Source organism: Danio rerio, chromosome 4, assembly GCF_049306965.1.
Source record: "Danio rerio strain Tuebingen ecotype United States chromosome 4, GRCz12tu, whole genome shotgun sequence".
Lineage (NCBI taxonomy): Eukaryota > Metazoa > Chordata > Actinopteri > Cypriniformes > Danionidae > Danio > Danio rerio.
In genome coordinates, this window is record NC_133179.1 from 43,494,544 (window position 1) to 43,518,770 (window position 24,227).

General features: G+C 46.4%; 1 protein-coding gene and 22 non-coding genes across 23 annotated transcripts in view; 12 read left to right on the forward strand and 11 right to left on the reverse strand.

Annotated features, from left to right (window-relative positions):
- Nucleotides 1–24,227, reverse strand: part of LOC137491225 (uncharacterized) — a 482,468-nt gene that overhangs the window by 267,873 nt on the left and 190,368 nt on the right. The gene's annotated exons all lie outside the window — the stretch shown is intronic.
- On the reverse strand, nt 451–533 carry trnal-cag (transfer RNA leucine (anticodon CAG)). The gene has a single exon. It is a non-coding gene; the product is annotated as a tRNA-Leu (tRNA).
- Nucleotides 1,865–1,937, forward strand: trnav-aac (transfer RNA valine (anticodon AAC)). Its single transcript has one exon. It is a non-coding gene; the product is annotated as a tRNA-Val (tRNA).
- Nucleotides 2,043–2,115, forward strand: trnav-cac (transfer RNA valine (anticodon CAC)). Its single transcript has one exon. It is a non-coding gene; the product is annotated as a tRNA-Val (tRNA).
- Nucleotides 3,193–3,275, reverse strand: trnal-cag (transfer RNA leucine (anticodon CAG)). The gene has a single exon. It is a non-coding gene; the product is annotated as a tRNA-Leu (tRNA).
- On the reverse strand, nt 5,072–5,154 carry trnal-cag (transfer RNA leucine (anticodon CAG)). Its single transcript has one exon. It is a non-coding gene; the product is annotated as a tRNA-Leu (tRNA).
- trnav-aac (transfer RNA valine (anticodon AAC)) lies at nt 6,486–6,558 on the forward strand. Its single transcript has one exon. It is a non-coding gene; the product is annotated as a tRNA-Val (tRNA).
- trnav-cac (transfer RNA valine (anticodon CAC)) lies at nt 6,664–6,736 on the forward strand. Its single transcript has one exon. It is a non-coding gene; the product is annotated as a tRNA-Val (tRNA).
- trnal-cag (transfer RNA leucine (anticodon CAG)) lies at nt 7,814–7,895 on the reverse strand. Its single transcript has one exon. It is a non-coding gene; the product is annotated as a tRNA-Leu (tRNA).
- On the reverse strand, nt 9,692–9,774 carry trnal-cag (transfer RNA leucine (anticodon CAG)). Its single transcript has one exon. It is a non-coding gene; the product is annotated as a tRNA-Leu (tRNA).
- On the reverse strand, nt 11,571–11,653 carry trnal-cag (transfer RNA leucine (anticodon CAG)). The gene has a single exon. It is a non-coding gene; the product is annotated as a tRNA-Leu (tRNA).
- trnav-aac (transfer RNA valine (anticodon AAC)) lies at nt 12,985–13,057 on the forward strand. The gene has a single exon. It is a non-coding gene; the product is annotated as a tRNA-Val (tRNA).
- Nucleotides 13,163–13,235, forward strand: trnav-cac (transfer RNA valine (anticodon CAC)). Its single transcript has one exon. It is a non-coding gene; the product is annotated as a tRNA-Val (tRNA).
- On the reverse strand, nt 14,313–14,394 carry trnal-cag (transfer RNA leucine (anticodon CAG)). The gene has a single exon. It is a non-coding gene; the product is annotated as a tRNA-Leu (tRNA).
- Nucleotides 16,191–16,273, reverse strand: trnal-cag (transfer RNA leucine (anticodon CAG)). Its single transcript has one exon. It is a non-coding gene; the product is annotated as a tRNA-Leu (tRNA).
- trnav-aac (transfer RNA valine (anticodon AAC)) lies at nt 17,605–17,677 on the forward strand. The gene has a single exon. It is a non-coding gene; the product is annotated as a tRNA-Val (tRNA).
- Nucleotides 17,783–17,855, forward strand: trnav-cac (transfer RNA valine (anticodon CAC)). Its single transcript has one exon. It is a non-coding gene; the product is annotated as a tRNA-Val (tRNA).
- Nucleotides 18,933–19,015, reverse strand: trnal-cag (transfer RNA leucine (anticodon CAG)). Its single transcript has one exon. It is a non-coding gene; the product is annotated as a tRNA-Leu (tRNA).
- On the forward strand, nt 20,347–20,419 carry trnav-aac (transfer RNA valine (anticodon AAC)). Its single transcript has one exon. It is a non-coding gene; the product is annotated as a tRNA-Val (tRNA).
- Nucleotides 20,525–20,597, forward strand: trnav-cac (transfer RNA valine (anticodon CAC)). Its single transcript has one exon. It is a non-coding gene; the product is annotated as a tRNA-Val (tRNA).
- Nucleotides 21,675–21,757, reverse strand: trnal-cag (transfer RNA leucine (anticodon CAG)). Its single transcript has one exon. It is a non-coding gene; the product is annotated as a tRNA-Leu (tRNA).
- trnav-aac (transfer RNA valine (anticodon AAC)) lies at nt 23,089–23,161 on the forward strand. The gene has a single exon. It is a non-coding gene; the product is annotated as a tRNA-Val (tRNA).
- Nucleotides 23,267–23,339, forward strand: trnav-cac (transfer RNA valine (anticodon CAC)). Its single transcript has one exon. It is a non-coding gene; the product is annotated as a tRNA-Val (tRNA).

Genomic DNA, 24,227 nt, shown 5'->3' on the forward strand with positions numbered 1-24,227 from the left:
AGACTATAAATACTTGAAGCAGCACTGGCCTATTGGTTTCCGTAGTGTAGTGTTTATCATGTTTGCATTACACGCTAAAGGTCTCCTGTTCGAAACTGGGCGGAAGCATACAATTAGCGGACACTTTTGTCCAAAGCGACATACAATAGTGCAGGTATTCAACAAGACGAGGCAATGCTCAATTGGCTCTCTGCTCACTGGATGATCCACGATACAAGGGCATGGATCTGTCAAATGTCATGACTTGACGTTGTACGAGGATTTGACGAAAAAAATGCCCTGCAAACCTTAAAAAGCAACACCATCCCAGGACAATTCTTTTGATCCCCTTTCAGTGCACTTGCATTAAAGCCCGCGTGATGCGGCACTTTGTCAGTGCTACTGTATCATTCGGACATGGGGGCAGAGAGTTAAAGAATTCTGCCTGAGCGCACTGCCGCAGGCTCGGTTTGTCAGAAGTGGGATTCGAACCCACGCCTCCAGGGGAGACTGCGACCTGAACGCAGCGCCTTAGACCGCTCGGCCATCCTGACATGCAAGCTTGGCAGGAGCTGTCTCCTGGGAGCCACACCGCAGTACCGTGACATGGAATCTGGTGCTTCACAGCTTGCCCAGCTCCGGCTGTCCAGCTCATTGGCGCTGCAGGCAGCTAATCTGTGCTCGCCTCCTGGGGCTGCGCCTAGTTTCAATAGCCAACACTTGACAGCTGTCATTGCTTACGGCCACACCACCCTGAGGGGGCTATAGAGCAAACAGGAAGTGAGTTGGCAGCAGTAAGGAGAGAAAGGCTCTCCCCATTTTGTTTGTCTACCTTTTTGTTTATTGACCTTGAGTGTTTTTGTTTGTTTGTTTTCTTTTTGTCTTTAAAAACCACCTAACAGCAGCATTTTGCTGACTGAAGGGTGGTTATGTAGTGTGTTTTATTTTTAATCATGGACAGAATCCCCGGCAACGACATGGAAATGGAGGGACTTGCAAGAAAGGATAAAGAAAATGGGCTGGATAATAGACGGAGAGGTAAAGAAAATGGACTTGACAACAGACAAAGAGATAAATAAAATGAAGAGCCCGGCCAACGAAGAGGTGAGAAAGGTAAGGATAAGCAAGAGGTACAAAGAAGAGTATGCACAAAGGAAGCAACAGTAACTGTAGAAGTAGAAAATGTAAAAGATGCAAGAAGATTTGATATAACCAAAGCAGTCACGGAGCTGATTGGAGAAGGAAGAATGCTGGCGGTGAGACCCAAACAAACAAAGGGAGTATGAAGTAACAATGGAGACTGAAGATGACACCGAAATTTTAATAGACAATGGATTGACAATTAAAGGAGTGAAATCTGAAGTACGGAGGTTACAAAACAGAGACTATGTTGTTTCGTTCAAGCATCTGCCTGTTTACCTAGCAAATGAAGAAATTTTAAGCAAGCTAGAGAGACGGGGAGTTTTCCCCATATCTAAAATTAAAAGAAGATTGTATCCTGGCACAAACATAGAAGATGGAACAAGGTTTGTAAAAAACAGATTTCCGGAAGAGATGGTCTCCTTACCATACAGTACCAAAATCGAGACGGCGGAAGCGCCACAGCACTTTAGAGTCATGCACACCAATCAGGTAAAAACCTGTCGACTATGCATGAGCTCAGAAAATGTGATGAAGGAACGCCCAGAATTCAGGTGCTTCAAATGTGACGAAAGGGGACATTTCGCAAGGACCTGTACAGCTGTGTCGGGCCCGGATTGTAAATTGGCCCTAATACCTGCAGGGAGCTTGTCACGCTGAGTTGGCTTTGTCCGCTCGATTGACCAGCGCGTACGCCTTGTTTTATCCTTGCAGGCCTAACTTCGCTGGTGAAAGCACTTGTGGGGTTTCTGTAGTGTAGTGGTCATCACGTTCGCCTAACACGCGAAAGGTCCTCGGTTCGAAACCGAGCAGAAACAGTGCTCTTCTTTTGGCGAGAAAATGATAGCATCCACTGCCCGCACCAGCAATGATCGTCGACAGGCACCCAATCAAAAAGGGTTATCAGCTCGATTTGCCTGAAGGTTTCCGTAGTGTAGTGGTTATCACGTTCGCCTCACACGCGAAAGGTCCCCAGTTCGAAACTGGGCGGAAACAACCTCTGGCTTTTATGACAATTGTCAAATCAGGCTTCTGTTGAGTACTGAGGTTCACTGAAAACATTCTTTCTGCAGAGCGGTGTGAGGCTAGAAGTTTGAATTCAGCTCAGTCTTTACCGCCCCTCGCGGTGTCGCAAACTTGCGTAGAATCTGATTTCTTTTAGCTTTGTGTTGTGCATGAGCAGGTGGCCAGTGCGTTTGCTGGCCCTTCACGGTGCAGACCGTACAAGACAGCTCTATAAAAAAAGACTATAAATACTTGAAGCAGCACTGGCCTATTGGTTTCCGTAGTGTAGTGTTTATCATGTTTGCATTACACGCTAAAGGTCTCCTGTTCGAAACTGGGCGGAAGCATACAATTAGCGGACACTTTTGTCCAAAGCGACATACAATAGTGGAGGTATTCAACAAGACGAGGCAATGCATACGAAAAAGGGCTATTTATTCCAAGTAATTTGTTTTGTGCTCAGAGAATTTAGTGCTGGAGTAGGAGTTTCGTTTTCTTTAGGGAGAGGGATATTCACCGGGGTTCGGGTGTACTCTGAAGAGATGGGTGTTAGCTGTCGTTTGAAGGACACCGGTGTATCCGTAATCCGAGTGGGAATGGGAAGGTGATTCCACCAGCGTAGAACATTGAATGAAAACATTGTGGAAAGTGACTTTCCGTCTCTCTGCGCTGGCACCACAAGACAGTGCTCTCACCCTAACCGGAGGCTCCTGTGGTTATCACGATGGCTTTACAAGCGGAGGGTCTCCTGTTAGCCACTGGGCGGAAACATTCAGATTTGCTTTTACGCACATTCTCAATTGGCTCTCTGCTCACTGGATGATCCACGATACAAGGGCATGGATCTGTCAAATGTCATGACTTGACGTTGTACGAGGATTTGACGAAAAAAATGCCCTGCAAACCTTAAAAAGCAACACCATCCCAGGACAATTCTTTTGATCCCCTTTCAGTGCACTTGCATTAAAGCCCGCGTGATGCGGCACTTTGTCAGTGCTACTGTATCATTCGGACATGGGGGCAGAGAGTTAAAGAATTCTGCCTGAGCGCACTGCCGCAGGCTCGGTTTGTCAGAAGTGGGATTCGAACCCACGCCTCCAGGGGAGACAGCGACCTGAACGCAGCGCCTTAGACCGCTCGGCCATCCTGACATGCAAGCTTGGCAGGAGCTGTCTCCTGGGAGCCACACCGCAGTACCGTGACATGGAATCTGGTGCTTCACAGCTTGCCCAGCTCCGGCTGTCCAGCTCATTGGCGCTGCAGGCAGCTAATCTGTGCTCGCCTCCTGGGGCTGCGCCTAGTTTCAATAGCCAACACTTGACAGCTGTCATTGCTTACGGCCACACCACCCTGAGGGGGCTATAGAGCAAACAGGAAGTGAGTTGGCAGCAGTAAGGAGAGAAAGGCTCTCCCCATTTTGTTTGTCTACCTTTTTGTTTATTGACCTTGAGTGTTTTTGTTTGTTTGTTTTCTTTTTGTCTTTAAAAACCACCTAACAGCAGCATTTTGCTGACTGAAGGGTGGTTATGTAGTGTGTTTTATTTTTAATCATGGACAGAATCCCCGGCAACGACATGGAAATGGAGGGACTTGCAAGAAAGGATAAAGAAAATGGGCTGGATAATAGACGGAGAGGTAAAGAAAATGGACTTGACAACAGACAAAGAGATAAATAAAATGAAGAGCCCGGCCAACGAAGAGGTGAGAAAGGTAAGGATAAGCAAGAGGTACAAAGAAGAGTATGCACAAAGGAAGCAACAGTAACTGTAGAAGTAGAAAATGTAAAAGATGCAAGAAGATTTGATATAACCAAAGCAGTCACGGAGCTGATTGGAGAAGGAAGAATGCTGGCGGTGAGACCCAAACAAACAAAGGGAGTATGAAGTAACAATGGAGACTGAAGATGACACCGAAATTTTAATAGACAATGGATTGACAATTAAAGGAGTGAAATCTGAAGTACGGAGGTTACAAAACAGAGACTATGTTGTTTCGTTCAAGCATCTGCCTGTTTACCTAGCAAATGAAGAAATTTTAAGCAAGCTAGAGAGACGGGGAGTTTTCCCCATATCTAAAATTAAAAGAAGATTGTATCCTGGCACAAACATAGAAGATGGAACAAGGTTTGTAAAAAACAGATTTCCGGAAGAGATGGTCTCCTTACCATACAGTACCAAAATCGAGACGGCGGAAGCGCCACAGCACTTTAGAGTCATGCACACCAATCAGGTAAAAACCTGTCGACTATGCATGAGCTCAGAAAATGTGATGAAGGAACGCCCAGAATTCAGGTGCTTCAAATGTGACGAAAGGGGACATTTCGCAAGGACCTGTGAGGCCAGAAGTTTGAATTCAGCTCAGTGTTTACCGCCCCTCGCGGTGTCGCAAACTTGCGTAGAATCTGATTTCTTTTAGCTTTGTGTTGTGCATGAGCAGGTGGCCAGTGCGTTTGCTGGCCCTTCACGGTGCAGACCGTACAAGACAGCTCTATAAAAAAAGACTATAAATACTTGAAGCAGCACTGGCCTATTGGTTTCCGTAGTGTAGTGTTTATCATGTTTGCATTACACGCTAAAGGTCTCCTGTTCGAAACTGGGCGGAAGCATACAATTAGCGGACACTTTTGTCCAAAGCGACATACAATAGTGCAGGTATTCAACAAGACGAGGCAATGCTCAATTGGCTCTCTGCTCACTGGATGATCCACGATACAAGGGCATGGATCTGTCAAATGTCATGACTTGACGTTGTACGAGGATTTGACGAAAAAAATGCCCTGCAAACCTTAAAAAGCAACACCATCCCAGGACAATTCTTTTGATCCCCTTTCAGTGCACTTGCATTAAAGCCCGCGTGATGCGGCACTTTGTCAGTGCTACTGTATCATTCGGACATTGGGGCAGAGAGTTAAAGAATTCTGCCTGAGCGCACTGCCGCAGGCTCGGTTTGTCAGAAGTGGGATTCGAACCCACGCCTCCAGGGGAGACTGCGACCTGAACGCAGCGCCTTAGACCGCTCGGCCATCCTGACATGCAAGCTTGGCAGGAGCTGTCTCCTGGGAGCCACACCGCAGTACCGTGACATGGAATCTGGTGCTTCACAGCTTTCCCAGCTCCGGCTGTCCAGCTCATTGGCGCTGCAGGCAGCTAATCTGTGCTCGCCTCCTGGGGCTGTGCCTAGTTTCAATAGCCAACACTTGACAGCTGTCATTGCTTACGGCCACACCACCCTGAGGGGGCTATAGAGCAAACAGGAAGTGAGTTGGCAGCAGTAAGGAGAGAAAGGCTCTCCCCATTTTGTTTGTCTACCTTTTTGTTTATTGACCTTGAGTGTTTTTGTTTGTTTGTTTTCTTTTTGTCTTTAAAAACCACCTAACAGCAGCATTTTGCTGACTGAAGGGTGGTTATGTAGTGTGTTTTATTTTTAATCATGGACAGAATCCCCGGCAACGACATGGAAATGGAGGGACTTGCAAGAAAGGATAAAGAAAATGGGCTGGATAATAGACGGAGAGGTAAAGAAAATGGACTTGACAACAGACAAAGAGATAAATAAAATGAAGAGCCCGGCCAACGAAGAGGTGAGAAAGGTAAGGATAAGCAAGAGGTACAAAGAAGAGTATGCACAAAGGAAGCAACAGTAACTGTAGAAGTAGAAAATGTAAAAGATGCAAGAAGATTTGATATAACCAAAGCAGTCACGGAGCTGATTGGAGAAGGAAGAATGCTGGCGGTGAGACCCAAACAAACAAAGGGAGTATGAAGTAACAATGGAGACTGAAGATGACACCGAAATTTTAATAGACAATGGATTGACAATTAAAGGAGTGAAATCTGAAGTACGGAGGTTACAAAACAGAGACTATGTTGTTTCGTTCAAGCATCTGCCTGTTTACCTAGCAAATGAAGAAATTTTAAGCAAGCTAGAGAGACGGGGAGTTTTCCCCATATCTAAAATTAAAAGAAGATTGTATCCTGGCACAAACATAGAAGATGGAACAAGGTTTGTAAAAAACAGATTTCCGGAAGAGATGGTCTCCTTACCATACAGTACCAAAATCGAGACGGCGGAAGCGCCACAGCACTTTAGAGTCATGCACACCAATCAGGTAAAAACCTGTCGACTATGCATGAGCTCAGAAAATGTGATGAAGGAACGCCCAGAATTCAGGTGCTTCAAATGTGACGAAAGGGGACATTTCGCAAGGACCTGTACAGCTGTGTCGGGCCCGGATTGTAAATTGGCCCTAATACCTGCAGGGAGCTTGTCACGCTGAGTTGGCTTTGTCCGCTCGATTGACCAGCGCGTACGCCTTGTTTTATCCTTGCAGGCCTAACTTCGCTGGTGAAAGCACTTGTGGGGTTTCTGTAGTGTAGTGGTCATCACGTTCGCCTAACACGCGAAAGGTCCTCGGTTCGAAACCGAGCAGAAACAGTGCTCTTCTTTTGGCGAGAAAATGATAGCATCCACTGCCCGCACCAGCAATGATCGTCGACAGGCACCCAATCAAAAAGGGTTATCAGCTCGATTTGCCTGAAGGTTTCCGTAGTGTAGTGGTTATCACGTTCGCCTCACACGCGAAAGGTCCCCAGTTCGAAACTGGGCGGAAACAACCTCTGGCTTTTATGACAATTGTCAAATCAGGCTTCTGTTGAGTACTGAGGTTCACTGAAAACATTCTTTCTGCAGAGCGGTGTGAGGCTAGAAGTTTGAATTCAGCTCAGTCTTTACCGCCCCTCGCGGTGTCGCAAACTTGCGTAGAATCTGATTTCTTTTAGCTTTGTGTTGTGCATGAGCAGGTGGCCAGTGCGTTTGCTGGCCCTTCACGGTGCAGACCGTACAAGACAGCTCTATAAAAAAAGACTATAAATACTTGAAGCAGCACTGGCCTATTGGTTTCCGTAGTGTAGTGTTTATCATGTTTGCATTACACGCTAAAGGTCTCCTGTTCGAAACTGGGCGGAAGCATACAATTAGCGGACACTTTTGTCCAAAGCGACATACAATAGTGGAGGTATTCAACAAGACGAGGCAATGCATACGAAAAAGGGCTATTTATTCCAAGTAATTTGTTTTGTGCTCAGAGAATTTAGTGCTGGAGTAGGAGTTTCGTTTTCTTTAGGGAGAGGGATATTCACCGGGGTTCGGGTGTACTCTGAAGAGATGGGTGTTAGCTGTCGTTTGAAGGACACCGGTGTATCCGTAATCCGAGTGGGAATGGGAAGGTGATTCCACCAGCGTAGAACATTGAATGAAAACATTGTGGAAAGTGACTTTCCGTCTCTCTGCGCTGGCACCACAAGACAGTGCTCTCACCCTAACCGGAGGCTCCTGTGGTTATCACGATGGCTTTACAAGCGGAGGGTCTCCTGTTAGCCACTGGGCGGAAACATTCAGATTTGCTTTTACGCACATTCTCAATTGGCTCTCTGCTCACTGGATGATCCACGATACAAGGGCATGGATCTGTCAAATGTCATGACTTGACGTTGTACGAGGATTTGACGAAAAAAATGCCCTGCAAACCTTAAAAAGCAACACCATCCCAGGACAATTCTTTTGATCCCCTTTCAGTGCACTTGCATTAAAGCCCGCGTGATGCGGCACTTTGTCAGTGCTACTGTATCATTCGGACATGGGGGCAGAGAGTTAAAGAATTCTGCCTGAGCGCACTGCCGCAGGCTCGGTTTGTCAGAAGTGGGATTCGAACCCACGCCTCCAGGGGAGACTGCGACCTGAACGCAGCGCCTTAGACCGCTCGGCCTCCTGACATGCAAGCTTGGCAGGAGCTGTCTCCTGGGAGCCACACCGCAGTACCGTGACATGGAATCTGGTGCTTCACAGCTTGCCCAGCTCCGGCTGTCCAGCTCATTGGCGCTGCAGGCAGCTAATCTGTGCTCGCCTCCTGGGGCTGCGCCTAGTTTCAATAGCCAACACTTGACAGCTGTCATTGCTTACGGCCACACCACCCTGAGGGGGCTATAGAGCAAACAGGAAGTGAGTTGGCAGCAGTAAGGAGAGAAAGGCTCTCCCCATTTTGTTTGTCTACCTTTTTGTTTATTGACCTTGAGTGTTTTTGTTTGTTTGTTTTCTTTTTGTCTTTAAAAACCACCTAACAGCAGCATTTTGCTGACTGAAGGGTGGTTATGTAGTGTGTTTTATTTTTAATCATGGACAGAATCCCCGGCAACGACATGGAAATGGAGGGACTTGCAAGAAAGGATAAAGAAAATGGGCTGGATAATAGACGGAGAGGTAAAGAAAATGGACTTGACAACAGACAAAGAGATAAATAAAATGAAGAGCCCGGCCAACGAAGAGGTGAGAAAGGTAAGGATAAGCAAGAGGTACAAAGAAGAGTATGCACAAAGGAAGCAACAGTAACTGTAGAAGTAGAAAATGTAAAAGATGCAAGAAGATTTGATATAACCAAAGCAGTCACGGAGCTGATTGGAGAAGGAAGAATGCTGGCGGTGAGACCCAAACAAACAAAGGGAGTATGAAGTAACAATGGAGACTGAAGATGACACCGAAATTTTAATAGACAATGGATTGACAATTAAAGGAGTGAAATCTGAAGTACGGAGGTTACAAAACAGAGACTATGTTGTTTCGTTCAAGCATCTGCCTGTTTACCTAGCAAATGAAGAAATTTTAAGCAAGCTAGAGAGACGGGGAGTTTTCCCCATATCTAAAATTAAAAGAAGATTGTATCCTGGCACAAACATAGAAGATGGAACAAGGTTTGTAAAAAACAGATTTCCGGAAGAGATGGTCTCCTTACCATACAGTACCAAAATCGAGACGGCGGAAGCGCCACAGCACTTTAGAGTCATGCACACCAATCAGGTAAAAACCTGTCGACTATGCATGAGCTCAGAAAATGTGATGAAGGAACGCCCAGAATTCAGGTGCTTCAAATGTGACGAAAGGGGACATTTCGCAAGGACCTGTGAGGCCAGAAGTTTGAATTAAGCTCAGTGTTTACCGCCCCTCGCGGTGTCGCAAACTTGCGTAGAATCTGATTTCTTTTAGCTTTGTGTTGTGCATGAGCAGGTGGCCAGTGCGTTTGCTGGCCCTTCACGGTGCAGACCGTACAAGACAGCTCTATAAAAAAAGACTATAAATACTTGAAGCAGCACTGGCCTATTGGTTTCCGTAGTGTAGTGTTTATCATGTTTGCATTACACGCTAAAGGTCTCCTGTTCGAAACTGGGCGGAAGCATACAATTAGCGGACACTTTTGTCCAAAGCGACATACAATAGTGCAGGTATTCAACAAGACGAGGCAATGCTCAATTGGCTCTCTGCTCACTGGATGATCCACGATACAAGGGCATGGATCTGTCAAATGTCATGACTTGACGTTGTACGAGGATTTGACGAAAAAAATGCCCTGCAAACCTTAAAAAGCAACACCATCCCAGGACAATTCTTTTGATCCCCTTTCAGTGCACTTGCATTAAAGCCCGCGTGATGCGGCACTTTGTCAGTGCTACTGTATCATTCGGACATTGGGGCAGAGAGTTAAAGAATTCTGCCTGAGCGCACTGCCGCAGGCTCGGTTTGTCAGAAGTGGGATTCGAACCCACGCCTCCAGGGGAGACTGCGACCTGAACGCAGCGCCTTAGACCGCTCGGCCATCCTGACATGCAAGCTTGGCAGGAGCTGTCTCCTGGGAGCCACACCGCAGTACCGTGACATGGAATCTGGTGCTTCACAGCTTGCCCAGCTCCGGCTGTCCAGCTCATTGGCGCTGCAGGCAGCTAATCTGTGCTCGCCTCCTGGGGCTGCGCCTAGTTTCAATAGCCAACACTTGACAGCTGTCATTGCTTACGGCCACACCACCCTGAGGGGGCTATAGAGCAAACAGGAAGTGAGTTGGCAGCAGTAAGGAGAGAAAGGCTCTCCCCATTTTGTTTGTCTACCTTTTTGTTTATTGACCTTGAGTGTTTTTGTTTGTTTGTTTTCTTTTTGTCTTTAAAAACCACCTAACAGCAGCATTTTGCTGACTGAAGGGTGGTTATGTAGTGTGTTTTATTTTTAATCATGGACAGAATCCCCGGCAACGACATGGAAATGGAGGGACTTGCAAGAAAGGATAAAGAAAATGGGCTGGATAATAGACGGAGAGGTAAAGAAAATGGACTTGACAACAGACAAAGAGATAAATAAAATGAAGAGCCCGGCCAACGAAGAGGTGAGAAAGGTAAGGATAAGCAAGAGGTACAAAGAAGAGTATGCACAAAGGAAGCAACAGTAACTGTAGAAGTAGAAAATGTAAAAGATGCAAGAAGATTTGATATAACCAAAGCAGTCACGGAGCTGATTGGAGAAGGAAGAATGCTGGCGGTGAGACCCAAACAAACAAAGGGAGTATGAAGTAACAATGGAGACTGAAGATGACACCGAAATTTTAATAGACAATGGATTGACAATTAAAGGAGTGAAATCTGAAGTACGGAGGTTACAAAACAGAGACTATGTTGTTTCGTTCAAGCATCTGCCTGTTTACCTAGCAAATGAAGAAATTTTAAGCAAGCTAGAGAGACGGGGAGTTTTCCCCATATCTAAAATTAAAAGAAGATTGTATCCTGGCACAAACATAGAAGATGGAACAAGGTTTGTAAAAAACAGATTTCCGGAAGAGATGGTCTCCTTACCATACAGTACCAAAATCGAGACGGCGGAAGCGCCACAGCACTTTAGAGTCATGCACACCAATCAGGTAAAAACCTGTCGACTATGCATGAGCTCAGAAAATGTGATGAAGGAACGCCCAGAATTCAGGTGCTTCAAATGTGACGAAAGGGGACATTTCGCAAGGACCTGTGAGGCCAGAAGTTTGAATTCAGCTCAGTGTTTACCGCCCCTCGCGGTGTCGCAAACTTGCGTAGAATCTGATTTCTTTTAGCTTTGTGTTGTGCATGAGCAGGTGGCCAGTGCGTTTGCTGGCCCTTCACGGTGCAGACCGTACAAGACAGCTCTATAAAAAAAGACTATAAATACTTGAAGCAGCACTGGCCTATTGGTTTCCGTAGTGTAGTGTTTATCATGTTTGCATTACACGCTAAAGGTCTCCTGTTCGAAACTGGGCGGAAGCATACAATTAGCGGACACTTTTGTCCAAAGCGACATACAATAGTGCAGGTATTCAACAAGACGAGGCAATGCTCAATTGGCTCTCTGCTCACTGGATGATCCACGATACAAGGGCATGGATCTGTCAAATGTCATGACTTGACGTTGTACGAGGATTTGACGAAAAAAATGCCCTGCAAACCTTAAAAAGCAACACCATCCCAGGACAATTCTTTTGATCCCCTTTCAGTGCACTTGCATTAAAGCCCGCGTGATGCGGCACTTTGTCAGTGCTACTGTATCATTCGGACATTGGGGCAGAGAGTTAAAGAATTCTGCCTGAGCGCACTGCCGCAGGCTCGGTTTGTCAGAAGTGGGATTCGAACCCACGCCTCCAGGGGAGACTGCGACCTGAACGCAGCGCCTTAGACCGCTCGGCCATCCTGACATGCAAGCTTGGCAGGAGCTGTCTCCTGGGAGCCACACCGCAGTACCGTGACATGGAATCTGGTGCTTCACAGCTTTCCCAGCTCCGGCTGTCCAGCTCATTGGCGCTGCAGGCAGCTAATCTGTGCTCGCCTCCTGGGGCTGTGCCTAGTTTCAATAGCCAACACTTGACAGCTGTCATTGCTTACGGCCACACCACCCTGAGGGGGCTATAGAGCAAACAGGAAGTGAGTTGGCAGCAGTAAGGAGAGAAAGGCTCTCCCCATTTTGTTTGTCTACCTTTTTGTTTATTGACCTTGAGTGTTTTTGTTTGTTTGTTTTCTTTTTGTCTTTAAAAACCACCTAACAGCAGCATTTTGCTGACTGAAGGGTGGTTATGTAGTGTGTTTTATTTTTAATCATGGACAGAATCCCCGGCAACGACATGGAAATGGAGGGACTTGCAAGAAAGGATAAAGAAAATGGGCTGGATAATAGACGGAGAGGTAAAGAAAATGGACTTGACAACAGACAAAGAGATAAATAAAATGAAGAGCCCGGCCAACGAAGAGGTGAGAAAGGTAAGGATAAGCAAGAGGTACAAAGAAGAGTATGCACAAAGGAAGCAACAGTAACTGTAGAAGTAGAAAATGTAAAAGATGCAAGAAGATTTGATATAACCAAAGCAGTCACGGAGCTGATTGGAGAAGGAAGAATGCTGGCGGTGAGACCCAAACAAACAAAGGGAGTATGAAGTAACAATGGAGACTGAAGATGACACCGAAATTTTAATAGACAATGGATTGACAATTAAAGGAGTGAAATCTGAAGTACGGAGGTTACAAAACAGAGACTATGTTGTTTCGTTCAAGCATCTGCCTGTTTACCTAGCAAATGAAGAAATTTTAAGCAAGCTAGAGAGACGGGGAGTTTTCCCCATATCTAAAATTAAAAGAAGATTGTATCCTGGCACAAACATAGAAGATGGAACAAGGTTTGTAAAAAACAGATTTCCGGAAGAGATGGTCTCCTTACCATACAGTACCAAAATCGAGACGGCGGAAGCGCCACAGCACTTTAGAGTCATGCACACCAATCAGGTAAAAACCTGTCGACTATGCATGAGCTCAGAAAATGTGATGAAGGAACGCCCAGAATTCAGGTGCTTCAAATGTGACGAAAGGGGACATTTCGCAAGGACCTGTACAGCTGTGTCGGGCCCGGATTGTAAATTGGCCCTAATACCTGCAGGGAGCTTGTCACGCTGAGTTGGCTTTGTCCGCTCGATTGACCAGCGCGTACGCCTTGTTTTATCCTTGCAGGCCTAACTTCGCTGGTGAAAGCACTTGTGGGGTTTCTGTAGTGTAGTGGTCATCACGTTCGCCTAACACGCGAAAGGTCCTCGGTTCGAAACCGAGCAGAAACAGTGCTCTTCTTTTGGCGAGAAAATGATAGCATCCACTGCCCGCACCAGCAATGATCGTCGACAGGCACCCAATCAAAAAGGGTTATCAGCTCGATTTGCCTGAAGGTTTCCGTAGTGTAGTGGTTATCACGTTCGCCTCACACGCGAAAGGTCCCCAGTTCGAAACTGGGCGGAAACAACCTCTGGCTTTTATGACAATTGTCAAATCAGGCTTCTGTTGAGTACTGAGGTTCACTGAAAACATTCTTTCTGCAGAGCGGTGTGAGGCTAGAAGTTTGAATTCAGCTCAGTCTTTACCGCCCCTCGCGGTGTCGCAAACTTGCGTAGAATCTGATTTCTTTTAGCTTTGTGTTGTGCATGAGCAGGTGGCCAGTGCGTTTGCTGGCCCTTCACGGTGCAGACCGTACAAGACAGCTCTATAAAAAAAGACTATAAATACTTGAAGCAGCACTGGCCTATTGGTTTCCGTAGTGTAGTGTTTATCATGTTTGCATTACACGCTAAAGGTCTCCTGTTCGAAACTGGGCGGAAGCATACAATTAGCGGACACTTTTGTCCAAAGCGACATACAATAGTGGAGGTATTCAACAAGACGAGGCAATGCATACGAAAAAGGGCTATTTATTCCAAGTAATTTGTTTTGTGCTCAGAGAATTTAGTGCTGGAGTAGGAGTTTCGTTTTCTTTAGGGAGAGGGATATTCACCGGGGTTCGGGTGTACTCTGAAGAGATGGGTGTTAGCTGTCGTTTGAAGGACACCGGTGTATCCGTAATCCGAGTGGGAATGGGAAGGTGATTCCACCAGCGTAGAACATTGAATGAAAACATTGTGGAAAGTGACTTTCCGTCTCTCTGCGCTGGCACCACAAGACAGTGCTCTCACCCTAACCGGAGGCTCCTGTGGTTATCACGATGGCTTTACAAGCGGAGGGTCTCCTGTTAGCCACTGGGCGGAAACATTCAGATTTGCTTTTACGCACATTCTCAATTGGCTCTCTGCTCACTGGATGATCCACGATACAAGGGCATGGATCTGTCAAATGTCATGACTTGACGTTGTACGAGGATTTGACGAAAAAAATGCCCTGCAAACCTTAAAAAGCAACACCATCCCAGGACAATTCTTTTGATCCCCTTTCAGTGCACTTGCATTAAAGCCCGCGTGATGCGGCACTTTGTCAGTGCTACTGTATCATTCGGACATGGGGGCAGAGAGTTAAAGAATTCTGCCTGAGCGCACTGCCGCAGGCTCGGTTTGTCAGAAGTGGGATTCGAACCCACGCCTCCAGGGGAGACTGCGACCTGAACGCAGCGCCTTAGACCGCTCGGCCTCCTGACATGCAAGCTTGGCAGGAGCTGTCTCCTGGGAGCCACACCGCAGTACCGTGACATGGAATCTGGTGCTTCACAGCTTGCCCAGCTCCGGCTGTCCAGCTCATTGGCGCTGCAGGCAGCTAATCTGTGCTCGCCTCCTGGGGCTGCGCCTAGTTTCAATAGCCAACACTTGACAGCTGTCATTGCTTACGGCCACACCACCCTGAGGGGGCTATAGAGCAAACAGGAAGTGAGTTGGCAGCAGTAAGGAGAGAAAGGCTCTCCCCATTTTGTTTGTCTACCTTTTTGTTTATTGACCTTGAGTGTTTTTGTTTGTTTGTTTTCTTTTTGTCTTTAAAAACCACCTAACAGCAGCATTTTGCTGACTGAAGGGTGGTTATGTAGTGTGTTTTATTTTTAATCATGGACAGAATCCCCGGCAACGACATGGAAATGGAGGGACTTGCAAGAAAGGATAAAGAAAATGGGCTGGATAATAGACGGAGAGGTAAAGAAAATGGACTTGACAACAGACAAAGAGATAAATAAAATGAAGAGCCCGGCCAACGAAGAGGTGAGAAAGGTAAGGATAAGCAAGAGGTACAAAGAAGAGTATGCACAAAGGAAGCAACAGTAACTGTAGAAGTAGAAAATGTAAAAGATGCAAGAAGATTTGATATAACCAAAGCAGTCACGGAGCTGATTGGAGAAGGAAGAATGCTGGCGGTGAGACCCAAACAAACAAAGGGAGTATGAAGTAACAATGGAGACTGAAGATGACACCGAAATTTTAATAGACAATGGATTGACAATTAAAGGAGTGAAATCTGAAGTACGGAGGTTACAAAACAGAGACTATGTTGTTTCGTTCAAGCATCTGCCTGTTTACCTAGCAAATGAAGAAATTTTAAGCAAGCTAGAGAGACGGGGAGTTTTCCCCATATCTAAAATTAAAAGAAGATTGTATCCTGGCACAAACATAGAAGATGGAACAAGGTTTGTAAAAAACAGATTTCCGGAAGAGATGGTCTCCTTACCATACAGTACCAAAATCGAGACGGCGGAAGCGCCACAGCACTTTAGAGTCATGCACACCAATCAGGTAAAAACCTGTCGACTATGCATGAGCTCAGAAAATGTGATGAAGGAACGCCCAGAATTCAGGTGCTTCAAATGTGACGAAAGGGGACATTTCGCAAGGACCTGTGAGGCCAGAAGTTTGAATTAAGCTCAGTGTTTACCGCCCCTCGCGGTGTCGCAAACTTGCGTAGAATCTGATTTCTTTTAGCTTTGTGTTGTGCATGAGCAGGTGGCCAGTGCGTTTGCTGGCCCTTCACGGTGCAGACCGTACAAGACAGCTCTATAAAAAAAGACTATAAATACTTGAAGCAGCACTGGCCTATTGGTTTCCGTAGTGTAGTGTTTATCATGTTTGCATTACACGCTAAAGGTCTCCTGTTCGAAACTGGGCGGAAGCATACAATTAGCGGACACTTTTGTCCAAAGCGACATACAATAGTGCAGGTATTCAACAAGACGAGGCAATGCTCAATTGGCTCTCTGCTCACTGGATGATCCACGATACAAGGGCATGGATCTGTCAAATGTCATGACTTGACGTTGTACGAGGATTTGACGAAAAAAATGCCCTGCAAACCTTAAAAAGCAACACCATCCCAGGACAATTCTTTTGATCCCCTTTCAGTGCACTTGCATTAAAGCCCGCGTGATGCGGCACTTTGTCAGTGCTACTGTATCATTCGGACATTGGGGCAGAGAGTTAAAGAATTCTGCCTGAGCGCACTGCCGCAGGCTCGGTTTGTCAGAAGTGGGATTCGAACCCACGCCTCCAGGGGAGACTGCGACCTGAACGCAGCGCCTTAGACCGCTCGGCCATCCTGACATGCAAGCTTGGCAGGAGCTGTCTCCTGGGAGCCACACCGCAGTACCGTGACATGGAATCTGGTGCTTCACAGCTTGCCCAGCTCCGGCTGTCCAGCTCATTGGCGCTGCAGGCAGCTAATCTGTGCTCGCCTCCTGGGGCTGCGCCTAGTTTCAATAGCCAACACTTGACAGCTGTCATTGCTTACGGCCACACCACCCTGAGGGGGCTATAGAGCAAACAGGAAGTGAGTTGGCAGCAGTAAGGAGAGAAAGGCTCTCCCCATTTTGTTTGTCTACCTTTTTGTTTATTGACCTTGAGTGTTTTTGTTTGTTTGTTTTCTTTTTGTCTTTAAAAACCACCTAACAGCAGCATTTTGCTGACTGAAGGGTGGTTATGTAGTGTGTTTTATTTTTAATCATGGACAGAATCCCCGGCAACGACATGGAAATGGAGGGACTTGCAAGAAAGGATAAAGAAAATGGGCTGGATAATAGACGGAGAGGTAAAGAAAATGGACTTGACAACAGACAAAGAGATAAATAAAATGAAGAGCCCGGCCAACGAAGAGGTGAGAAAGGTAAGGATAAGCAAGAGGTACAAAGAAGAGTATGCACAAAGGAAGCAACAGTAACTGTAGAAGTAGAAAATGTAAAAGATGCAAGAAGATTTGATATAACCAAAGCAGTCACGGAGCTGATTGGAGAAGGAAGAATGCTGGCGGTGAGACCCAAACAAACAAAGGGAGTATGAAGTAACAATGGAGACTGAAGATGACACCGAAATTTTAATAGACAATGGATTGACAATTAAAGGAGTGAAATCTGAAGTACGGAGGTTACAAAACAGAGACTATGTTGTTTCGTTCAAGCATCTGCCTGTTTACCTAGCAAATGAAGAAATTTTAAGCAAGCTAGAGAGACGGGGAGTTTTCCCCATATCTAAAATTAAAAGAAGATTGTATCCTGGCACAAACATAGAAGATGGAACAAGGTTTGTAAAAAACAGATTTCCGGAAGAGATGGTCTCCTTACCATACAGTACCAAAATCGAGACGGCGGAAGCGCCACAGCACTTTAGAGTCATGCACACCAATCAGGTAAAAACCTGTCGACTATGCATGAGCTCAGAAAATGTGATGAAGGAACGCCCAGAATTCAGGTGCTTCAAATGTGACGAAAGGGGACATTTCGCAAGGACCTGTACAGCTGTGTCGGGCCCGGATTGTAAATTGGCCCTAATACCTGCAGGGAGCTTGTCACGCTGAGTTGGCTTTGTCCGCTCGATTGACCAGCGCGTACGCCTTGTTTTATCCTTGCAGGCCTAACTTCGCTGGTGAAAGCACTTGTGGGGTTTCTGTAGTGTAGTGGTCATCACGTTCGCCTAACACGCGAAAGGTCCTCGGTTCGAAACCGAGCAGAAACAGTGCTCTTCTTTTGGCGAGAAAATGATAGCATCCACTGCCCGCACCAGCAATGATCGTCGACAGGCACCCAATCAAAAAGGGTTATCAGCTCGATTTGCCTGAAGGTTTCCGTAGTGTAGTGGTTATCACGTTCGCCTCACACGCGAAAGGTCACCAGTTCGAAACTGGGCGGAAACAACCTCTGGCTTTCATGACAATTGTCAAATCAGGCTTCTGTTGAGTACTGAGGTTCACTGAAAACATTCTTTCTGCAGAGCGGTGTGAGGCTAGAAGTTTGAATTCAGCTCAGTCTTTACCGCCCCTCGCGGTGTCGCAAACTTGCGTAGAATCTGATTTCTTTTAGCTTTGTGTTGTGCATGAGCAGGTGGCCAGTGCGTTTGCTGGCCCTTCACGGTGCAGACCGTACAAGACAGCTCTATAAAAAAAGACTATAAATACTTGAAGCAGCACTGGCCTATTGGTTTCCGTAGTGTAGTGTTTATCATGTTTGCATTACACGCTAAAGGTCTCCTGTTCGAAACTGGGCGGAAGCATACAATTAGCGGACACTTTTGTCCAAAGCGACATACAATAGTGGAGGTATTCAACAAGACGAGGCAATGCATACGAAAAAGGGCTATTTATTCCAAGTAATTTGTTTTGTGCTCAGAGAATTTAGTGCTGGAGTAGGAGTTTCGTTTTCTTTAGGGAGAGGGATATTCACCGGGGTTCGGGTGTACTCTGAAGAGATGGGTGTTAGCTGTCGTTTGAAGGACACCGGTGTATCCGTAATCCGAGTGGGAATGGGAAGGTGATTCCACCAGCGTAGAACATTGAATGAAAACATTGTGGAAAGTGACTTTCCGTCTCTCTGCGCTGGCACCACAAGACAGTGCTCTCACCCTAACCGGAGGCTCCTGTGGTTATCACGATGGCTTTACAAGCGGAGGGTCTCCTGTTAGCCACTGGGCGGAAACATTCAGATTTGCTTTTACGCACATTCTCAATTGGCTCTCTGCTCACTGGATGATCCACGATACAAGGGCATGGATCTGTCAAATGTCATGACTTGACGTTGTACGAGGATTTGACGAAAAAAATGCCCTGCAAACCTTAAAAAGCAACACCATCCCAGGACAATTCTTTTGATCCCCTTTCAGTGCACTTGCATTAAAGCCCGCGTGATGCGGCACTTTGTCAGTGCTACTGTATCATTCGGACATGGGGGCAGAGAGTTAAAGAATTCTGCCTGAGCGCACTGCCGCAGGCTCGGTTTGTCAGAAGTGGGATTCGAACCCACGCCTCCAGGGGAGACTGCGACCTGAACGCAGCGCCTTAGACCGCTCGGCCATCCTGACATGCAAGCTTGGCAGGAGCTGTCTCCTGGGAGCCACACCGCAGTACCGTGACATGGAATCTGGTGCTTCACAGCTTGCCCAGCTCCGGCTGTCCAGCTCATTGGCGCTGCAGGCAGCTAATCTGTGCTCGCCTCCTGGGGCTGCGCCTAGTTTCAATAGCCAACACTTGACAGCTGTCATTGCTTACGGCCACACCACCCTGAGGGGGCTATAGAGCAAACAGGAAGTGAGTTGGCAGCAGTAAGGAGAGAAAGGCTCTCCCCATTTTGTTTGTCTACCTTTTTGTTTATTGACCTTGAGTGTTTTTGTTTGTTTGTTTTCTTTTTGTCTTTAAAAACCACCTAACAGCAGCATTTTGCTGACTGAAGGGTGGTTATGTAGTGTGTTTTATTTTTAATCATGGACAGAATCCCCGGCAACGACATGGAAATGGAGGGACTTGCAAGAAAGGATAAAGAAAATGGGCTGGATAATAGACGGAGAGGTAAAGAAAATGGACTTGACAACAGACAAAGAGATAAATAAAATGAAGAGCCCGGCCAACGAAGAGGTGAGAAAGGTAAGGATAAGCAAGAGGTACAAAGAAGAGTATGCACAAAGGAAGCAACAGTAACTGTAGAAGTAGAAAATGTAAAAGATGCAAGAAGATTTGATATAACCAAAGCAGTCACGGAGCTGATTGGAGAAGGAAGAATGCTGGCGGTGAGACCCAAACAAACAAAGGGAGTATGAAGTAACAATGGAGACTGAAGATGACACCGAAATTTTAATAGACAATGGATTGACAATTAAAGGAGTGAAATCTGAAGTACGGAGGTTACAAAACAGAGACTATGTTGTTTCGTTCAAGCATCTGCCTGTTTACCTAGCAAATGAAGAAATTTTAAGCAAGCTAGAGAGACGGGGAGTTTTCCCCATATCTAAAATTAAAAGAAGATTGTATCCTGGCACAAACATAGAAGATGGAACAAGGTTTGTAAAAAACAGATTTCCGGAAGAGATGGTCTCCTTACCATACAGTACCAAAATCGAGACGGCGGAAGCGCCACAGCACTTTAGAGTCATGCACACCAATCAGGTAAAAACCTGTCGACTATGCATGAGCTCAGAAAATGTGATGAAGGAACGCCCAGAATTCAGGTGCTTCAAATGTGACGAAAGGGGACATTTCGCAAGGACCTGTACAGCTGTGTCGGGCCCGGATTGTAAATTGGCCCTAATACCTGCAGGGAGCTTGTCACGCTGAGTTGGCTTTGTCCGCTCGATTGACCAGCGCGTACGCCTTGTTTTATCCTTGCAGGCCTAACTTCGCTGGTGAAAGCACTTGTGGGGTTTCTGTAGTGTAGTGGTCATCACGTTCGCCTAACACGCGAAAGGTCCTCGGTTCGAAACCGAGCAGAAACAGTGCTCTTCTTTTGGCGAGAAAATGATAGCATCCACTGCCCGCACCAGCAATGATCGTCGACAGGCACCCAATCAAAAAGGGTTATCAGCTCGATTTGCCTGAAGGTTTCCGTAGTGTAGTGGTTATCACGTTCGCCTCACACGCGAAAGGTCCCCAGTTCGAAACTGGGCGGAAACAACCTCTGGCTTTCATGACAATTGTCAAATCAGGCTTCTGTTGAGTACTGAGGTTCACTGAAAACATTCTTTCTGCAGAGCGGTGTGAGGCTAGAAGTTTGAATTCAGCTCAGTCTTTACCGCCCCTCGCGGTGTCGCAAACTTGCGTAGAATCTGATTTCTTTTAGCTTTGTGTTGTGCATGAGCAGGTGGCCAGTGCGTTTGCTGGCCCTTCACGGTGCAGACCGTACAAGACAGCTCTATAAAAAAAGACTATAAATACTTGAAGCAGCACTGGCCTATTGGTTTCCGTAGTGTAGTGTTTATCATGTTTGCATTACACGCTAAAGGTCTCCTGTTCGAAACTGGGCGGAAGCATACAATTAGCGGACACTTTTGTCCAAAGCGACATACAATAGTGGAGGTATTCAACAAGACGAGGCAATGCATACGAAAAAGGGCTATTTATTCCAAGTAATTTGTTTTGTGCTCAGAGAATTTAGTGCTGGAGTAGGAGTTTCGTTTTCTTTAGGGAGAGGGATATTCACCGGGGTTCGGGTGTACTCTGAAGAGATGGGTGTTAGCTGTCGTTTGAAGGACACCGGTGTATCCGTAATCCGAGTGGGAATGGGAAGGTGATTCCACCAGCGTAGAACATTGAATGAAAACATTGTGGAAAGTGACTTTCCGTCTCTCTGCGCTGGCACCACAAGACAGTGCTCTCACCCTAACCGGAGGCTCCTGTGGTTATCACGATGGCTTTACAAGCGGAGGGTCTCCTGTTAGCCACTGGGCGGAAACATTCAGATTTGCTTTTACGCACATTCTCAATTGGCTCTCTGCTCACTGGATGATCCACGATACAAGGGCATGGATCTGTCAAATGTCATGACTTGACGTTGTACGAGGATTTGACGAAAAAAATGCCCTGCAAACCTTAAAAAGCAACACCATCCCAGGACAATTCTTTTGATCCCCTTTCAGTGCACTTGCATTAAAGCCCGCGTGATGCGGCACTTTGTCAGTGCTACTGTATCATTCGGACATGGGGGCAGAGAGTTAAAGAATTCTGCCTGAGCGCACTGCCGCAGGCTCGGTTTGTCAGAAGTGGGATTCGAACCCACGCCTCCAGGGGAGACTGCGACCTGAACGCAGCGCCTTAGACCGCTCGGCCATCCTGACATGCAAGCTTGGCAGGAGCTGTCTCCTGGGAGCCACACCGCAGTACCGTGACATGGAATCTGGTGCTTCACAGCTTGCCCAGCTCCGGCTGTCCAGCTCATTGGCGCTGCAGGCAGCTAATCTGTGCTCGCCTCCTGGGGCTGCGCCTAGTTTCAATAGCCAACACTTGACAGCTGTCATTGCTTACGGCCACACCACCCTGAGGGGGCTATAGAGCAAACAGGAAGTGAGTTGGCAGCAGTAAGGAGAGAAAGGCTCTCCCCATTTTGTTTGTCTACCTTTTTGTTTATTGACCTTGAGTGTTTTTGTTTGTTTGTTTTCTTTTTGTCTTTAAAAACCACCTAACAGCAGCATTTTGCTGACTGAAGGGTGGTTATGTAGTGTGTTTTATTTTTAATCATGGACAGAATCCCCGGCAACGACATGGAAATGGAGGGACTTGCAAGAAAGGATAAAGAAAATGGGCTGGATAATAGACGGAGAGGTAAAGAAAATGGACTTGACAACAGACAAAGAGATAAATAAAATGAAGAGCCCGGCCAACGAAGAGGTGAGAAAGGTAAGGATAAGCAAGAGGTACAAAGAAGAGTATGCACAAAGGAAGCAACAGTAACTGTAGAAGTAGAAAATGTAAAAGATGCAAGAAGATTTGATATAACCAAAGCAGTCACGGAGCTGATTGGAGAAGGAAGAATGCTGGCGGTGAGACCCAAACAAACAAAGGGAGTATGAAGTAACAATGGAGACTGAAGATGACACCGAAATTTTAATAGACAATGGATTGACAATTAAAGGAGTGAAATCTGAAGTACGGAGGTTACAAAACAGAGACTATGTTGTTTCGTTCAAGCATCTGCCTGTTTACCTAGCAAATGAAGAAATTTTAAGCAAGCTAGAGAGACGGGGAGTTTTCCCCATATCTAAAATTAAAAGAAGATTGTATCCTGGCACAAACATAGAAGATGGAACAAGGTTTGTAAAAAACAGATTTCCGGAAGAGATGGTCTCCTTACCATACAGTACCAAAATCGAGACGGCGGAAGCGCCACAGCACTTTAGAGTCATGCACACCAATCAGGTAAAAACCTGTCGACTATGCATGAGCTCAGAAAATGTGATGAAGGAACGCCCAGAATTCAGGTGCTTCAAATGTGACGAAAGGGGACATTTCGCAAGGACCTGTACAGCTGTGTCGGGCCCGGATTGTAAATTGGCCCTAATACCTGCAGGGAGCTTGTCACGCTGAGTTGGCTTTGTCCGCTCGATTGACCAGCGCGTACGCCTTGTTTTATCCTTGCAGGCCTAACTTCGCTGGTGAAAGCACTTGTGGGGTTTCTGTAGTGTAGTGGTCATCACGTTCGCCTAACACGCGAAAGGTCCTCGGTTCGAAACCGAGCAGAAACAGTGCTCTTCTTTTGGCGAGAAAATGATAGCATCCACTGCCCGCACCAGCAATGATCGTCGACAGGCACCCAATCAAAAAGGGTTATCAGCTCGATTTGCCTGAAGGTTTCCGTAGTGTAGTGGTTATCACGTTCGCCTCACACGCGAAAGGTCCCCAGTTCGAAACTGGGCGGAAACAACCTCTGTCTTTTATGACAATTGTCAAATCAGGCTTCTGTTGAGTACTGAGGTTCACTGAAAACATTCTTTCTGCAGAGCGGTGTGAGGCTAGAAGTTTGAATTCAGCTCAGTCTTTACCGCCCCTCGCGGTGTCGCAAACTTGCGTAGAATCTGATTTCTTTTAGCTTTGTGTTGTGCATGAGCAGGTGGCCAGTGCGTTTGCTGGCCCTTCACGGTGCAGACCGTACAAGACAGCTCTATAAAAAAAGACTATAAATACTTGAAGCAGCACTGGCCTATTGGTTTCCGTAGTGTAGTGTTTATCATGTTTGCATTACACGCTAAAGGTCTCCTGTTCGAAACTGGGCGGAAGCATACAATTAGCGGACACTTTTGTCCAAAGCGACATACAATAGTGGAGGTATTCAACAAGACGAGGCAATGCATACGAAAAAGGGCTATTTATTCCAAGTAATTTGTTTTGTGCTCAGAGAATTTAGTGCTGGAGTAGGAGTTTCGTTTTCTTTAGGGAGAGGGATATTCACCGGGGTTCGGGTGTACTCTGAAGAGATGGGTGTTAGCTGTCGTTTGAAGGACACCGGTGTATCCGTAATCCGAGTGGGAATGGGAAGGTGATTCCACCAGCGTAGAACATTGAATGAAAACATTGTGGAAAGTGACTTTCCGTCTCTCTGCGCTGGCACCACAAGACAGTGCTCTCACCCTAACCGGAGGCTCCTGTGGTTATCACGATGGCTTTACAAGCGGAGGGTCTCCTGTTAGCCACTGGGCGGAAACATTCAGATTTGCTTTTACGCACATTCTCAATTGGCTCTCTGCTCACTGGATGATCCACGATACAAGGGCATGGATCTGTCAAATGTCATGACTTGACGTTGTACGAGGA